This window comes from Eurosta solidaginis, chromosome 4, assembly GCF_040869045.1.
Source record: "Eurosta solidaginis isolate ZX-2024a chromosome 4, ASM4086904v1, whole genome shotgun sequence".
NCBI classification, from domain to species: domain Eukaryota; kingdom Metazoa; phylum Arthropoda; class Insecta; order Diptera; family Tephritidae; genus Eurosta; species Eurosta solidaginis.
In genome coordinates, this window is record NC_090322.1 from 107,295,020 (window position 1) to 107,307,187 (window position 12,168).

The 12,168-nt window shown below is 37.1% G+C and overlaps 1 protein-coding gene across 3 annotated transcripts in view; it reads left to right on the forward strand.

Annotated features, from left to right (window-relative positions):
- Positions 1-12,168, forward strand: part of Tis11 (Tis11 zinc finger protein) — a 292,416-nt gene that overhangs the window by 231,105 nt on the left and 49,143 nt on the right. The window lies entirely within an intron of this gene.

Consider the following 12,168-nt stretch of genomic DNA (forward strand, 5'->3'; position numbering starts at 1 on the left):
GGAAGAAGCAACAACAACACTTAAGGAACAATTGGGCGACGAAGATTTAAAGCAATTTATACAGAACGAGAATAATGTGGCTAACAAACTAACAACAAAGCTAAAGAAGAAACAAACTACAAAATTTGAGAGACTGCGAACCAAACGAAATATGATCTTCACTCACAACAATAAACAAGAAGATTGGTTTATAAACAATACAAATGTCCAGTTCCCGAAAGAAGTGAAAGAATTGTTGGCGAAGGGACCGAAATTCGGAGTACCTGTGGAAAACAAAACGTTTCCTCTTTTTCAATATATAGCTGATGGAGAGGATTTGGTTCAGACACTTGAAAACAAAGAGCAAATAGAAGAGGCGCGGACAAAGCTCTCTCTACTTATAAAAAGCCACTCAACAAGAAACAAAAAAAGTGCAATAGATAGTGCAATATCTGATACAGTGGCACAAACAAGAAAGTTTTTGCAGAAAAATAAAAACATTAGAATTTTGACATCAGATAAAGGTAATAAAACGGTCGCAATGGAAGCAGAAGATTATAACAATAAAATGAAATGTATTTTAAATGACTTGACAACATACAGAATCCAAAGACAAGATCCGACATCGCGATTACAAACCAAAAACAACACTTTAGTCGAAAAACTCTTTAGAACGGAAATTATCACAAAAGCGGAGAAAAAGAAACATAGCACAAACACGGCATTGCCCCCTAGAATATATGGTCTCCCTAAGATACATAAGGAAGGAATACCACTGAGACCAATTTGTTCTGCTGTCGGATCACCTGCGTATGGATTATGCAAATATATTGCAGAAATATTGAAAAACACAACGGCGGCTTCAGTATATAACGTAAAAAACACATTAGAGTTTAAAGAACGAGTAAACGACACAAACATATCTGACAATGAAAAGTTAATTTCCTTTGACGTGGTTTCATTATTTCCCAGTATACCGATACAACTAGCACTTGACGTAATACAAGAAAAATGGACAACGATAAAAGAATTTACGAAGATACCCAAACAATTATTTATGGAAATTGTTCAATTTTGTATTAAAGATAACAGATATTTTAAGTTTAATGACAATGTATATACGCAGTTAAAAGGACTGCCAATGGGATCACCTACCTCCCCAGTAATAGCGGATATAGTCATGGAAAAATTATTGGAAAAAACGATGGATAAATTGGAGCACAAACCAAGATTACTTACGAAGTATGTTGATGATTTATTTGCTATCGTAGAAGAAAATGAGGTTGAAAATGTACTTAACACATTGAACTCTTTCGACAAAAATATAAAATTTACAGTGGAACTCGAAAAGGACGGAAAATTGGCTTATTTAGATGCAATAGTAAATAGATTAAACAATAAATTAAAGTTAAAGTGGTATAGAAAACCAACATCATCGGGGAGAATTATTAATTATAATTCAAAGCATCCTAAATCAAGGATATTAAATACAGCAATGGGCTGTATAAAGCGGATGTTACAGACTTCGGACCAAATTTACCACAATGAAATAAAGAAAGAAATATTTACAACTTTAAAGAACAACGATTTTCCAACATACACAATTAAAAAATTATTAAGTAGAGTAAACCATGCTATTAGTCAACAAAAACCACAAAAGTCAGTCATTTTCAAATCTCTCACGTACGTACCTCAACTCTCCGAGTGCCTTGCAAAATCGGATTGTTACAATAAGGAAAAAATAAAAATTGCCCATAGACCGACTAATACTTTAAAATATTTATTTAATAATACAAAATCAAAAATACCACAAAACGAAAAAAGCAATGTTGTGTACCAAATTCCGTGTAAAGGAAGTGGCAGAGAGCCGTGCAAGAGTGTCTATGTAGGCACAACAAAATTGAAATTAAAATCCAGACTTTCACAACATAAATCGGATTTCAAATATTGTCATACAACTGATAACCCAAAAACAGCACTAATGGCCCACTGTTCATCGAGTGGGCATTCGCCTAATTTCGACGACGCGAAAATTCTCCAACAAGAACGAAATTACAATAAGAGATTTACATTGGAGATGTTACATATAGTAAACACACCGTCGAATATACGACTTAACTTTAAGAGTGATAGCTCCGACTGCGCGCATATATATAAGCACTTATTAACTAATAAACAGTACCAAACTCCGCGTCACACAGGGCAGACGTGAAAATTAATGTATGTGAAAAATAATGTATTTTTATTATTATTTTTTAATTAATTAATTTTTTATTATTTTCTTACGTTTGAAGTTTGTTAATTTGTGTTTTATTTATGTTCATCAACAGTTTTACCCTGAGGACGGTTACCGTGGAGTAACCGAAATATATTGGTTAGAAAAGAAAAACACTTGTGTTTTATTTTTACGAAAGTTGACCTAAAGCCAGCCTAACAACAAAGTGAGTTCAGATTAGAGATATACGCCGCCGATAAACGCAGCCGCCGCCGCCGATTAGGGTCGTTATTCGCACGCCACCGCCGAATGTCAAAAATATCGGCGCGGCGGCGGCGTCCGGCGCGTTACCATATTTTCTACTCGTTTAAGACTGTTTAGGCCATTAATTGTTTCTTGTCGAAAATTGGTCGGATATGGTCGAAAGTGGTGTCAACGGATGCGCATCACTGCCAGTTATAAGAAACTAATTGCGAAATTTAACTCTTTCTAACTGTTCAAAAGTTATTTAAAAAAAAACAGGCGCTTTCGATGTCAGCTTAACATGGACTTTGCATCACCCAATTCACCAAGTTATTAAAACAAAACACTAATAGAAAAGTTATATATCTAATAAATTTATATGCTCACTCTGCATATTTTTTTTCAAAAAATTAATAATGAACAATGAATTCAAATAAAATTACCCAAGGCGAACATGTTTTCAAATTGTCCTCAAGTTGTTAAAAAAAGCAAATTAACCAAAAAAGGTGCCGATTAAAAAAAAAAATTTTATTGCGATTGGCTGAAAGAATAAGCGAAATCAGTGATGCAAAATCCATTAGTAGGTTCTAGGGGCATAAACACTCTTTTGAAATGATTCTTACCTCATACTTAAGTTGAGGATATATGTACGTATAAGTGTTTGAAAAATCACTTGGGGTTACATTCAAACATCTGTTGTCTATTTGCGAAACTATACAATAGGGTCCGAAATGTCAATTTTGATTTTCACACTTAATCCTTCAACACCCAAGTCTCCCGGTTTGAGATTTCCTAAAGTTGGCGGCCCTATCCAAAACTAGTCCCTTGGAGTGAATCACATTGATTATAGCCTATCTAAAAAATAAAAAAAAATAAATGTAAGGCGCGATAACCTCCGAAGAGATCTAAGGCCGAGCTTCTCTTCCAATTTGCGTCGTGCTCCTCTTGATTTTAGCTACAAATTGGCCGGACGAGACCTACATGTTTTATGCCGACTCCGAACGGCATCTGCAAGGCAGATGAGTTTTCACTGAGAGCTTTTCATGGCATAAATACACCCGGGGCGTTTGCCAAACACTGCCGAGGGGCGACCCAGCTTAGAAAAATTTTCTTCTAATTGAAAAAACCTTATTTCTAAAATTTGGATGTTGCTTTGCCCGGGGTACGAACCCAGGGCATACAGTGTGATAGGCGGAGCACGCTACCATCACACCACGGTGGCCGCCGCCTATATCCAAGTTTAAATATCACCTACACGTTACGGCTCCTTTTACAAATGTGAATATGTAGGCACATATATTTACCAGGTGAAGCTTTGTCCTTCGCAAGAACACTCAAAGTGGTGAAGGAAAAGCTTTCCCAAGACAGTCGAACTAAGGACCGTTTGTTCTACTACCCTAACGTAGTGGACAGTCGAACTAGTATGAACTGAAGCTACGCGGTCTTCCATAATGAGCTCTTATATCATAAGGCCGGAAAACAGAAGTTAACATCTTTCAACTTAAAATCGGTCGACTTTCATTCTAAAATATCGTTTTGATTTAACGAAGACTATTGAAATCAATGTTGTGAACACAAACGTCTGCAAACTTTGTTCTACATTTTAAAAATTTTATCCAGGGTCCTTGTAAAATTTTTGATGCGGATTATTACCTTCTCTTGTAACTTTACCTTTTGCGGCTATTACCCGTAGCGGGTTGTCAGTACGGCAAGAAATGCTTCTGCTGCTCTGATGCGGTGGTTTCCAAATCGAAATCAATACTCGAGAATACTTTAATTCTTAAGAACAAACAACTTTATTAATACAAATTAAGGTACTCAAAAATATTGGCAAGTATTAGCAAAAGCAATTATTCGAAGCGAGCGGTATATATAAGAAAAGTGGATTGTATGCCAGAATGTAAGAAAGAATTGTGTACAAAAGGAATAGAGATAATGCAAACGTCAATACATACAGGATGGCATGATTGTGCATTAACCCTTGTAATAATAAATAAATATGTCTTCTGGTTGAAAATTCGAACTCAACAATTTTAATTATGTAGATGCGCCGAAGATTATACGATTTCCACCCATAACGCAACGATATCCACTTAGACTGCTTATGATTTCGAGGGCGGCATCTTTGGCCGAATAGTCACTCCCTAACGTTTCAAGGTGTTTCTCTGGTGTAGCTCGGCAGCATAGCGCGACAAAAGCATCCGTTGGAAAGTCTTTGGAGCTACACCTAGAGCTTCTAGGAAAGTGACGTCAACGAAGGTATGAGATCGAAGTCGCAGTCCTATAGCTTCTGTGCTGGTATATGGTGTGAGGGTCAGGAGGCGTGGTAGGGACTGGTGGTCGGGATTTCTATTGTTCGCACATCGGGAATAGCTCTTAAAAACAGCCGAAACAACTGGAGGCGCCCTGTACCACGAGAGTCATGAGTATTAAAAGACCATTAATAGCAACCGTAAGTACCTTTGTGCGTGGCCGCCAAGGAGCCACAAATGATTTAAAGGAATTGTGTTCGCGACGATTATTAGGAGTTAACCCTAGGTGAAACTACGCTTTGCACGAGATATACAGACAAAAGTGTGACTATTTTATATTTCTCCATTTCTTTTCAGCAGACGCAGCAGTACCAATTCCAAAGACCGGGGTTAGGTTCGAAGCCTCTCTGGAGTAAGCGAACGAGGGACAATCCCTCAGCAAGAAGCTACTCCTGAAAATTTTTGAACGGTCTGCGAGATCTTGAGGCAAAAACCACGGATCTTTCCGAAATGGCCAACACGTTGATTTCCTTAAATACATACAAACAAAACCTTTCCTAAATATTATTTTTTTAAATAGAAAAATCAAGCTTTTTAAAGTAAGAACACCGGCGTAGGCCGGCGCGCCGCCCACGCTGGTATATAATAGAGCCTACGCCGCCGCCGCCGATAAGGTAATCGGCGTAAACCTCTAGTTCAGATAAGTACATGAACTAAGTTTAGTAGAAATATATCGATTTTTGCTCAATTTATCGTGTTAACGTCCAAGAGGAAGGACAGACAGTCGACTGTGTATAAAAACTGGGCGTGGCTTCATCCGAGTTCGTCCATTTTCACAGAGAACAGTTATCGGGATAGAAGCTATGCCCTTACCAAATTTCACAAGGATTGGTAAATTCTTGTTCGGCTATTAAAAGTATTCTAGACAAATTAAATGAAAAAGAGCGGAGCCACGCCAATTTTGAAATTTCCTTTAATTATTGTCTTTTGTTGCACCATATCATTACTGGAGTTCAATGTTGACTTAATTTACGTATATACTGTAAAGATATTAAATTTTTTTTAATTTGACTTAAATTTTTTTTTTAAGTGGGTGTGTTCGTTATCCGATTTTTCTAATTTTTATTTAGAACACCTATAGTAATAGGAGTAACGTTTCTGCCAAATTTCCTTATGATATTGTCACGGATATTAACATCACTAAGTTATACCATCACTAAGGCGATGCTAAGGCCACGATAAGCAGTATTTACGTCAATAATCAAATCATGTATACACATATATAAAGCAGCCGAAAGATGTCAGACACAGATGCCTATGTATGCGCGAGAGACTGTAAACTACAAACATTCACATCAATAATTCAATCATTATGTATCTACATAAACGAATAAATAATTGCGTCTACACAAATGTACGTATACGAGCAGCGGAGCGGCAATGCACAAACACATGCATATATCTTATCTGAGTTGTCACAAGAGAGAGCAATAATTTGTGCAAGTAGTTGTGGCTGGCGATTTTGTAGCCGAAACTAACTAGTAAGTTCTGGAAATCGATGAGCCTAGAAGTATGCAGCGTAAACTATAAAAGCGGGGCAGGCGAGTAAGAAGTAATTCAGTTTGATTTGAGTTGTCAAGCAGTTACGACTAAGACGATATCTAGCGAGCAATAGCAGTATTATTTTGAATAGTGGAGTTTCATTTGAGCTATCAGTTTGGTTATTAAGCTATTCGTTGCACAGTTTGAGTGTTATTGTGAAGTATTTTAATAAAGGCCATTTTCCATTATTCAATATTGGAGTTATTTATTCAACAGTTTAGCGATACGAACCTAGCAAAAGGGCAAATAAGAAGATTTGCAAGTAAATTCGTTACAATATCTTCAACGACTGCCAAATTACAGCTTGCAAAACTTTTAAATTACCTTCTTTTAAAAGTGGGCGGTGCCACGTCCATTGTCCAAAATTTTACTAATTTTCTATTCTGCGTCATAGGGACAACCCACCTACCAAGTTTCATCGCTTTATCCGTCTTTGGCAATGAATTATCGCACTTTTTCGGTTTTTCGAAATTTTCGATATCCAAAAAGTTGGCGTGGGTATAGTCGGATTTCGTTAATTTTAATTAGCGATCTGAGATGAGCGCCCAGGAACTTACATACCAAATTTCATCAAGATACCTCAAAATTTACTCAAGTTATCGTGTTTACAGACGGACGGACATGGCTAAATGAATTTCTTTTTTCACCCAGATCATTTTGATATATAGAAGTCTATATCTACCTTGATTAGTTTATGCCGTTACGGATTACCGTTATGCGAACAAAATTAATATACTCTGTGAACTCAGCTGAGTATAAAAATATGATCCACGGCCGATGTGGGGTTGATCATTTATCATCGCCCTGTCTGTTGAATGGACGATGCTCAAAGCGATACCCACGCGAGCTCCTTCAGATTACGCAGACCAGATGGATATCCAAAATATAGACGAAGGTCTTCAGCGGACGATGGCTATATCCATGTACTTTCTAATGGGTACAACGTCCACAACCGATGGATCGTGTTCCATATTGCCCCGTTCTTTCCAGATGTTTCTCCGCTCACATAAATGTACAGTGCTGTCATTCAGCGCAATCAATATATATACATATGTATAATATAATAAAATATATTTGTAAGTATGTCAACAAAGGTACCGACGCAGCGACATTTTCCGTTCAAGATAATAAGGACGAAGCGCAAAATTTTTTGAATGGCAGATATTTAAGGACATCAGAAGGTATTTGGAGATTACTGGGATTTTCGATTCATGAGCGATTCCCAACGGTTGTACATCTATCTGTTGATTTAGAAAATGGACAAAGGGTTTATTTCACACCGAGTAATGTCGAAAACGTACTGCAAGAACCACCACAAACCACTTTATCAGCATTTTTTTCCATATGTTCAGTTGACGATTTTGCAAAGACTTTGCTTTACTCCGTAATACCCGCCTATTACACTTAGACTTATAAAAAATGGCAACGTAGAAAGAGTGGACAGAATGTCCCTAATCAGCCCGGAATTAAGCGAGAAACTGGGTTGGGTAGGGTATATACCATGCATCCTAATTACTCAGAATGTTTTTATCTTAGACTACTACTACATCATGTTCGAGGAACGACATCTTTCACTGATTTACGTCAACTAGATGGTAAACTATATCCAACATATCGAGCAGCTTGCCAGGCACGACATTTACTGCAGGATGATAGTCATTGGAAGAAAACATTGTTTGATGCCACCGTCTCAGAGCGCGCACAAAATGAAAGAGCTCTTTTCTAGCATGCTTATTTATTGCGAAATTTCTGATCCAACAGATTTATGGAATTTGTTCTGCAAAAATTTATGTGAAGATACATATTTTGCATAATGTGCGCCAGAGTAGTAATGGTCCTGAAATGGACTTTACTGAAGACATTTTTAATACAGGCAATATTCTTCTTTATAATTTGGTTTTTTCATATGCAGAGAATTTCGGTTTGCCTGAACCTATCCGCACTAGATCAGACTTAGAACCCCGTTTCTACAGTGTGCGAAATAACGCACAATACCGATGAGCTGCACCACTTTTATAAGCTTTCATTTAGTTTCACTTGGCTGTTGTCTGTAATCAAATCTTGCAAGTTAAATTTGAGACACTTCCCGGTGTCCGATTGAGCTGAAATTTTGCGCGCATGTATAACTCCGATGACAATGCAATATTACTTTGCGTGAATTCGATAAATTAATCGATAACAGAGTTATCGGTAAAGATTTGTGCTCACAAGCAATAAAAGCCTAAGTCCCAGACAAACCCGGCCTAGCTACAGCGGTACCTATCCGTGGAGTATGAGACTTAAGCGATTGTTGCTTGTAACCATAGATAGTTATATTGCATATTAACGAGCTGCGAGAACCACGGACACGAACCGCTGTAGCAATTCCCTGCCATTACTACGCGAATATGGGATTCACCATGCCATTTTATATGAGAAAATATTCTTACCACGTGTTGAATCCGCTTACTTCCATGTTCTTTGTTTAGAGGGATGGTGAATAAACTACAGCGGCTCAAGAACGCAGGTAACTTCGCTTTGTTTGTGTATACAACGAACGTAGAAGTTAGGCTGTTATCGCTAAATATTGCATACTTTTCTGCGCCCTTGATTTTGTTTTACAGATTTTTGGCGATGGAATTTTAGCTAAGCAAAAGTTGGAATTTTATTTTAAAACAGATTTAACCCACAGAGCAGAGATCTGCAATGAGTAGTTGTAAAATAAACGCGACATATGTAGGCAAAGTCACAATAAAATATGATTTTAAGTTAGTTAACACTGTTTGACACAATTTTATATATGCTTCAACTAACTTAGTCACATTTTATTTCGACTATGATTATGCCCAAATATATTCGGATCATGAAAATTAAAGAAAAAAACTTTTTTAAAAATAAGCTTTTATTATTGGTTAATAAAATTAACTAAAAAGTAAAAAATTAATTGACTGTAAAGAAATATAACACTTTATAAGTTCATTGTAACCTTTAACGATAATTAGGCTTCATCGCCTGCGACAAAAAAATTCCATATTGTACATAATTATATATTTTTAACAGTAAAACTTTACACCTAAATTATTAAATCTTACAGTTTATATCACAGTCCTAATTGTTCTAATAAAACCGTGTTACATTGTGATAGCAAGAAAAGGAGGTCCTAAATGTTCTTAATTATACCATCAAAATTTAACACGCTTTTATTACAACAATTAGGACTGTGATATAAACTGTAAGATTTAATAATTTAGGTGTAAAGTTTTAATATTAAAAATATATAATTATGTACAATATAGAATTTTTTTGTCGCAGGCGATGAAGCCTAATTATCGTTAGAGGTTACCATGAACTTATAAAGTGTTATATTTCTTTACAGTCAATTTATTTTTTACTTTTTAGTTAATTTTATTAACCAGTAATAAAAAAATCTCATTTTTAAAAAAGTTTTTTTTTTTCTTTAGTTTTATTTATTAGAAAATGAGCTAAAGCTAACTAATGAGCAACGAGTAATATACGATAAGGTCTGCTCCAGTGTGGAAGACAATGCGGGAATAGATTTACTTTTTGCGGCGTAACGAAGTAAGCCGGGTACTTGCATACATATATACATAAGACTCGGCTTGATCTCAGTATTAATAATCCGAAGGCGGAAAACAAAAATTTTGAGTCGTTCAAAAGATATTAACAAAAAAATGCTTAGAGAATCGTTATTATTTTATATAATGAGCGGCCACCATGGTGTGATGGTAGCGTCCTCCGCCTATCACACCGTATGCCCTGGGTTCGCACCCCGGGCAAAGCAACATCAACATTTTAGAAATAAGGTTTTTCAATTAGAAGAAAATTTTTATAAGCGGGGTCGCCCCTCGGCAGTGTTTGGCAAGCGCTCCGGGTGTATTTCTGCCATGAAAAGTTCTCAGTGAAAACTCATCTGCCTTGCAGATGCCGTTCGGAGTCGGCATAAAACATGTAGGTCCCGTCCGGCCAATTTGTAGGGAAAATCAAGAGGAGCACGACGCAAATTGGAGGAGAAGCTCGGCCTTAGATCTCTTCGGAGGTTATCGCGCCTTACATTTATTTTTTTTTTAATGAGTGTAACAAATTATGCACATGTGTGTATTCTTTATTCGCCCTATATGTTGCATGTATGTACATATATATTCGTCTCGATAAGCGCTTACGATTTACTATTGTATCCTAAAATGTACTTGTATGTAGAGATTATCCCATGCATGCAAGAAACGCAAATTTTTCTTTCAACAAAGCAGAAAAAATCAAAAAGGCCTTTTTTTTCAGTGATCGTAAAAAATCATGATTTTTTTTTTATTATATTGTTACGAATATTATCAAAACTAAGGGGTGCTGCTATCTCTAAGCCGATGCTAAGCAGTGACGTGAATTCACATCAATAATTCAATAATTATGTATCTACATAAACGAAACAATAATTGCGTCTACACATATGTACCATGTATGTATACGAGCAGCTAAGAGTCAATGCACAAACACATGCATATATCTTATCTGAGTTGTCACAAGACAGGGCAATAATTTGTGAAAGTATTACTCAAATGAGAAATTATACATATGTACTTGTAGCTGAGAAATTATAACTAAGTAAAATTCTGGAAGCGCCTAGAAGATGGCACGAAGAAATCACAGAGTATAAAAGCATCAGCGGTAGAGGCGCTATGGGCAAGTTTCGATTCAGACGCTATCTAGCGAGCAATAGCAGTATTATTTTGGATAGTAGAGTTTCATTTGAGCTATCAATCAGTTTGGTTATTAAGCAAGCTGTTCGTTGCAAAGTTTGAGTGTTATTGTGAAGTACTTTAATAAAGGCCATTTTGCATTATTAAATATTGGAGTTGAATAAATAACAGTTTAGTGATTCGAACGTAGCAGAGGGTTGCAAATAAGAGGATTTGCAAGTAAATTCGTTACAATTGGTGTCATAAGAGGAATTGTTGAATAAATTACAGAGGACAAGGGCATGGCAAAGTTCAGTGAATTGAAGATCCAGCAACTGAAGAAGGAATTGGAGAGCCGTGGATTGAATACAACCGGCATTAAACTAGAACTTCAGGCACGACTACGAGAGGCAATGGAAGCAGAAGGAATTGACGTGGAAGAGTATGTCTTTCATCTTGATGTCGACGAGACAACAAAAATTGAAGAGAAAAACGAAACATCGCAGACAGTTACGAGCACAGACTTGAACATGATATTGGCTGCAATATCTGCTCAAACAGCGACAGTGGCATCTCAGCTGGAATCGCATGAGACACGTTTAACATCCAAGATGGAAACACAAGAGACGCGTATTTCAGAAATGTCGACACAAATTACATCCAAGATGGAAACTCAACTGGAAGAACAGAAAACGTAAGGTTGTCAACCTTACCTTCGAGCGGCGAATCCCGTTTCACTAACAGACGAGGCTCTGGCGACCCCAAGCTCCTCATGGAACTTGGTGGTGGGGAGGGATGGCCTGAAGGTTTAATGTGGCCATATAAATCGTTCCCGAGATGGTCGGGCCAGCACCTTAATGGTGATGTGTTACCGGAGCGTATCGGATCTGTATCCGACAAAGGACCATCACATCGATAACACTCCCCAAAGCCTTCGGGGAGTAACTAATCGCTACAACAACAACAACAGAAAACGTATATGTCATCACAGATGGAATCGCAGGAGAACCGTATAACATCGAAGATTGAAGCACAAGAGGCACGAATATCCGAAATGTCGGCACAAATGTCAGCGCAGATCTCTGCACAACTGGAAGAGCAGAGAGCACGTATTTCTTCGAAGATGGAGGCGCAAGACACAAAAATTTTGCAACTTGACAGGAGTTGCAACTAATTCGCCCAGTTGTTTCAGCAAGCAATACGAAGG